Source organism: Talpa occidentalis, unplaced genomic scaffold (assembly GCF_014898055.3).
Source record: "Talpa occidentalis isolate TD23 unplaced genomic scaffold, MPIMG_talOcc4v2.1 talOcc4.2, whole genome shotgun sequence".
NCBI lineage: Eukaryota > Metazoa > Chordata > Mammalia > Eulipotyphla > Talpidae > Talpa > Talpa occidentalis.
Window position 1 is genome coordinate 124,136,566 of NW_023602073.1, and position 7,109 is coordinate 124,143,674.

Consider the following 7,109-nt stretch of genomic DNA (forward strand, 5'->3'; position numbering starts at 1 on the left):
TCAGGGTTTCTGTCTGCAGTCGCTCCAACACTCGGCCTTCATGGCCACCCATGCGACTCACAGACCCCTGCTCTCAAGCCAACCCACTGCACAAGCACATGGGTTGGGGATCCAAACTTTGCATTTGGCTTGGGCTCCACCCCAAGCCACATTCCCCACCCGTCCCCCAAGGACGGGCTCCTCAGCTCCTCACCCTCACTCAAGAATGAGCAGGGCATCACCCACAGGTGATTTTACGAGACTCACAGTTCTTCAGCATACCCAGGCTGCTTAACAGCCGCTCAGGGCTTCTCAACTTATCATCAGTACCAGCTTTTGCTTTCTCAGTTGGCTTTTCTCCTCCACCTGGCCACTGGGCATACACAGGCTGCTTTTGGCCATCTAGGCCCACTGGCCACCCCCAGATTCTCAAAAAATAAACATAACCTGCTAAGGTCCTCCGCCTTCTGGCAGGATTGTCAGTCCAAAATCATCAGTTCATCAGTCTATCAGTCCATTGGCCTCTCCCTGCTTCAGCAATGGCCTGCTGCCTCAGGGGTCATTGGCTGGTCCTTTCCGGTGTCGTTGGCTGGTCCTATCCGGTGTCGTTGGCTGGTCCTTTCCGGTGTCGTTGGCTGGTCCTTTCGGGCGTCTCCTTCACGCCAGGTCTCATCCTGTAGCTCGTGGACGTATCCATCTTCTGTACCGCCATGGCGCCTCCAGCGTCGTCACAGGCAGTCTTTTACTCCTTAGTCCCTCCAGGTCTTCGGAGGGCTCCAATACCTGTCTGCATGGATCTTGCCGACTTACGCCAATTGTAGAGGCAGGACTGGGCACAGGTGCAGGTTTTCTGATCCCATGCAGACCGGGTAAAGGAGGAGTCAGAGTCCTCAGTGGTTTTGCAGGTCTTTTATTTGGGGTTCACCAGGCATATGGCAGGCAGGGGTGCTGGCTGGGGGACTGGGAGGCTGGCAGGCCTCCCAGCCCCAGCAAGTCTTCACTCTATCTGGGCTCTCTGGCGTTCTCTGCTTCTGCTTCGGCTTCTCCTTCAGGTTCTGCTGCTGCTGGCTGGGGCTGCTAGCGTCCCCCCGTGACGCCGCCCTTAAAAAGCACAGTCTTAGCTCAGCTGAATCCCATCTACCTATGCCCACACCCTATTCCAGGTGCCCGCCATCAGGCATGCATTCAGGACAAGGATCCATCATCTATCCTGATGGCGGAAGGGCAGAAAAGCCTGACATTTTCTTTACCCTACAGTGGGGTACTTCTGTTTTGTTACTGAAGCAATGACACCAACTGAGGGTGAGGATGGGGTAGGGGGTGTAAGGAGGTTGGAAGAAGAGAACAGGTGAATGAATAGTCTTAGATTACAGGAATTAAGGTCCACTTGAATGGATATGAATTTAAATTGAGACCAGTGTGCTTTCCTTTAGTGGCTATCAATGCACAGATACAAGTATAGCATAGATTGAGATTTTAAATTAAACAGGTGTGGAGTTTTATCAGGTGAGTATGAGGGGAGAAAAGAGAATAGCTTGAGTTGAGAGATGCAAGGGAATATTATAAAAATGCACAGTGGATCATAGACGAGAGAATAAGAAGAGTAGAGGGGACATGACAGGGCCAGAGAGAGGACAGTGATACCTGGCGTCTAAGAATTGTTGGAGTGAAATATTGGAGGGAGTGAGCTCAAAATATAAGAGATGAGTTTGAAGAGTAAGATGATAAAATTGAGATTCTAGAAGGGTATGGTATTTGGTAATGATAAGGCTTAGTTTATGACCACAATGTGGGTGGCTCTCAATGAATAAGATTAATTTTTTTAAAGATTTATTTATTTTTATACAAGAGTTGGGTACAGGCCAGAGACGCTGGAGGGTGAGAGGATTCACCAGAGACAGAGCAGGGAGAAGAACAGGCAGACAACCGAAAAACACTGCTGAGGGGAGCAGCGGGGGAGACGGGAAAGGTCTGCGGTGCCATGTAGGTATTTCCCTGGCCTGCCAGAAATCGAACCGCGCTGCAGAGGCGGCAGACAGCTGCACAGCCCTGCGCTCAACCCGCTGTGCCACCAGGGAGAAGCTCAATGAATAAGATTATTATTTAGCAGACCGAAGTTTGGGAAATGAAATAGAAGGTCAGATAGTGGATCATTTTTGTCATTACTAAAATCACAATAATTACTACAGGGAGAAAAACAGAACGAAAATCAATGATCACAGTGTTTCTCAGCCTGGCATTGTTGTGTATTGGAAAAGCAAATTTTCAAATCACCTCCAGACCAAATGCATTCAAAGGGGGTGGAGCTTCATCAGACACACAATGAAATTTAAGAACTACTTGCATGATGTCACAGAAGACAGAAAAGTTAATTGCCTGGAGAAGTAGCAAAAGTATCAATAGGTAGCATTTAAGCCACACCTGAAGTTAATGCAATGGAGGAAACAAAATTAAAGGGAGCAGTATTCGTAAAGGAAAACTACAATCATGTTGTAGGGTAGGTAAAAGGTATCAGGCTTTTCTGCCCTCCTGCCATTAGGATTGATGAGGGAACCCTGTGGTCCTGAATGCATGCCTGATGGCCGGCACCTGGAGTAGGGTGTAGGCATAGGTAGATGGGGTTCAACTGGGCTTTTTAAGGGCGGCAACACGAGGATGCCAGCAGAAGCCGAGAGAGAGAGAAGCAAGAGAAGCAGAAGCCAAGAGAAGGCCAGAGAGCCCAGAGTGAAGACCTGCTGGGGGCTGGGAGGCCTGCCTGCCTACCAGCCCCCCAGCGCCTCTGCCTGCTGTGTACCTGGTAATCCCAATAAAAACCTGCAAAACCACCAAGGACTCTGATTCCTCCTTTACCCGATCTGCTGGATCAGAAAACCTGCTCTGTGGTCTTCCTGCCCCTACACATGTAAAGACTTCAAGTGATCAAACGCAATTATGTACAAATGTGAAGTGTTAGCTGTTAATATCAGAAAAGTCAGCCTTGTTTGCAAGGCTTTGATTCTTCAGGAATCTGGATAAAACATCACAAACGTTATTCTTTTCATCTCTTCTTTAGTCCATTTGTATCAGGCTAGGGAGAGAGTGAAAGCTTGGAGAGTCCGTGTTCTTGTTTCGCCATAACAGCGTTTCCCACAATTTCCCAGCATCTCTGGAACAAAGGAGAAACACTTCCTTAGAGCGGGTACGCCCCGCCATTGGAGGACGGGAGGGTGGGGGAAGCCTCAGCCTTTGAATGACGTCAGGGCTTCTCTGGGAGGGTGTTTCTTACCGACCGTCTGTTGCTTGGGGGCGGGACTTGGGCTGTGTGACGTCACTACTGCGCGCCGGGCGCGCTCCACTGGCGGTGGATTCAAAAGTTCGGGCCCGGGCGTCCGAGCAGAACCACCTTCGCAGCTCCGGATTTGTTCCTGCTCTTCTCCCGTGTGAGGTTCTGTGAGGTGCGGGGAGGATTTTGATGCCTGCGGGGGAGAATGGCGCCCGCGACCACCGTCTCCCAGAGGAAGCAGATAAAGCGGAAGGCTCCGCGTAGCTTTCTAAAGAGCGTCTTCAAACGACGGAAGCCACACCTTCGTCTGCAGACTGGTGGCGACCTACTGGTGAGATTCTGTCCCTTCTGGAGCCGGGAGCGGGGCAGGGAGAGGTAGGGAAAATAGCTCCCAGCCTTTCCCCCCTCCTTCCCATCCAACCTGTCTTGCTCTTTCAAGGCCCACGTAGATGTCGTTTCCAGCAGTGAGTGGGCGTATTTGTCTAGCCTAGCACAGCACTTCATTTTGCCAACACTTAGTTGTAATTGGGCCCGCCGAAATGTGGGTGCCTGAACTTTTGGGGGTGCTGGGGGGAGGATGGGAGAGGCCCGTAGCCACATTACCTTAAGGAGGAAACTAACATCAGGTTCCTGCTTATAGCTTTGCAATATTACTATTCAGAAGCACAGTCTGGTACTGTGCTCGGTGTACTTGCTAGTGGTGTGAAAGACAGTTTTAATAGATTTTGGGATTCAGGTTGGGTCAATTTTATTTAATTATTGTAAAAGGCATTAATTGGCATGTCCTTTAAAATGCCTCCCTCCTTGCTTCCTCTTTTCTTTCTACCTTAAACAAACATACTACACTATTGATTCTAGTTTACTTACTAAAGAACTCTGATCCAAAAGTTTAATAGATGCTCTCAACTGTGGTTTGTTTTCTTGGACTAATAGCAGCCATTTGTTCAGTTGTCAAGCTAAACCACTGAAATGTTTATTTTGTTTATCTTGACTCATAATTCCTTCAGCATAATGCTCACATAATATATAGCCCCAACCAAACCATTTATAATATTTCTGCCTTGAAGTAAATTCAGCATTCTTATGTTGCATTCCAGGGACACTTATCTCTCAGTAGAATAAACACTTCCCCCAGGTTAATCCAGGAGAGGCATCTCCTATGGTTTGTCACAAGAGCTCTTTGAGTAAAGCTGTTATAAGTAGACACCTGTTTTCCAGGAGATCTAGAATTATGGAGAACAAGGGTGTGTTATATGTAGAGTGTCTTAGGATTATGTCACTTAATCTGTTTTTTCTTTTTTAAAAATTACTTTTATTAGTTATTTTTTAATCTGTTCTTAAACTACATTTTTTTTTCTCATTTCTTTTCCCTGCAACATCCCCAGGTTCTGCTGCCTTCACATTTGTTGCCTACAAGGTTCCTGTTTACTAAACTACTATAGAATTTTCTCCATGTTTTCTTTATTGGGCCACTGAAGCCAAAACAACTTATTTTCCCTTGGAAAGGTAGTCCTAATATTTCCTGCCCTCATTTTGTTTGTTCCTTTTTTAGAACCTGTAGGAAAAGACAATACATACTGGTTTGTAAACTACCCCCTCCCTCATCCCCTACCACCATGGTGATAGAGGTGGCATTGAGTGAGCTGAACTGAATTAAAGTGTGAATTTGATTTGCAAAACATTTTTGGTAATTTATTCTGGTGTTTCTACTGGTGCTGATTTAAAGGGAGGGGAAGGAAATGTGCCTGATCAGAGATACCCAGGTGACTACCACCTGGTGCAGATGATTTGGCTAAAAGCCCTCAATCAGATTCCTCTCACATTCTCCTTGTCTGCCCCAAGTGACCCATGGATAGGTGACTGGGAGCTGGCCAGTGTGGGAAAGAGGGAAGTGAAATTCCAACCTGTTGCACTATAGAGGACACCATCTATTTCTAGATTGCATGCTTGTCTTTGATTTTCACCATCTTCTATATGTCATCTGTCGCCTTGGTGTCTTTGCTTATGGTTCTCTCCTTGCCATTGGCATTTTTTAATTTCACCCAGGAGGTATCCCTTCTTATCTATCCGTAAACTTTTCTGTGATTAAGACAGTCTGTTTTAATCTTTTCTGAACAGCAGTAAGAGTGTACATCTTACAATTTATTGGAATTCTAACACTTCTCTAAGAGTTTTATTGGTCAGTGTTGTCTTTCAGTGTGGTAAGAGCTTCTCAAAGGAAAGGAACCATGCATATTTCCTTTTGTGTTTCCCATTACCTTTAATGCAAAATGAATCTACTTTTATACATGGTATTCCTTCTGCCTGAAGATGTCCTCACTGCACTCCTACTCGGCAAACTCTAATTCTTTTAAAATGCCTTCTTAGAAAGGATCAATCTTACTTTTCTTTCTGTCATCACTTGTCATATATTTATCATTAATTTTATATGGGTTTTTTTTCTCCCACTAGACTGAAAACTTTGATATGGGAGCTTTTGGTTTTCGTAGCATTTAGCATAGTATCTTGAGCATTCTGAATGTAAAATTACTGTTGGAAATTCATGGTCACTGTGGATTGATGTCATTTCTAACCTTTTACTCATCTTTTTTTTTTTTTTGCACTTGCTGTTGTTTTATGCCTTATGTTTGATTGTGTATCCCTAGGGCCAGTACCATTGTGTGCATTTGTTAAACTGAATAAATTGTTCATCTCTTGTGGCAAAGTTAGCTTTTAGATTTATCACTGAAGAACGCTGTGCGGATATTTCGGTGCCTATGGCTTATGTAAAATTCAAAAGTGCAGTGACAAGGAAGGAAGCAGTTAGGCTGGCCCAGTTTTAGTCAGCTGAGACTGTCAATAAATATTTTGTTAATGATCTTTTGATTTACTTTTCAAGCAAGCCGACTTTTCCCCCAAAGTAAGTTCTTGATGGAATGACTTTCTTTTTCAAGTTTAAATGCCTACCTAAATAACTTAATTTTTTCTTGTTCTAATCATTTTCATTTAAAGCATAGTGTATTTGAGGGACACCATTCAACTGCCTTACAAAAGAGGAGTAGGTTGCTTAGAGAGAATCCATGACATTAATAAGTAATAATTTGTTTCCATCTATGGCTAATGTACGTTGTAAAAAGGAAAGGGCATTCCATGTAGGTCAATAGCCTGAACCATGGCTCAAAATGTGTGATTTATTTGGGATCGATTAAAAAAATATTTCCCCTAATTCAGGAAAATTTGGAGGGATCTTCTGTTCATGGGATAATATTGACTACTACATATTGGGCCACAGGTTAAAGGTCACTAGGGGTACAAGGTTGAGGAAGATGGACATATTTCTTGCTCTTATATTACACTGAGGAAGACAGGTGAGAAATTGCAGCATAATACGTGTAGCCTGTGCAGTGATAGAAAGGAAATTCATAGATCACATACCCTTACATGATTTGGGAGATTTGGACTTTTCAGAGAAATTTACAAATCAGTAGAATGCCTATAGCAAAGTTATGTTTGAATACTGAAAGAAGTTCAAAAGGCTTTGCATAGAACTGGAATCTGAGAAAGATGAGAGATGAAACTGGAAAAGTCTAGTCAGGTGGTGGTTAGTATTAAGGAATTTGGAATTTATTTTGAGGGCATCTGGAAGCTGTTTATCTTTAGAAGTAGAAATGTAAAAGAACAGATGAAATCTTGCCATAGTATGTTTTTTTTTTTTTTTTGCTGTAAAAGGACATGGGATATCATTGGAATCTTAAAAAAAATGAATGACATGGTATAATGTATACGATCAGGATTGAGTGCTTTATCTCAGAGCTTTTGTGAGAAAGAAGGAACAGTGCATCAAAGAAGTACCAAAAGAATATCTTCTTCTATATGTTCTTTATTTTAC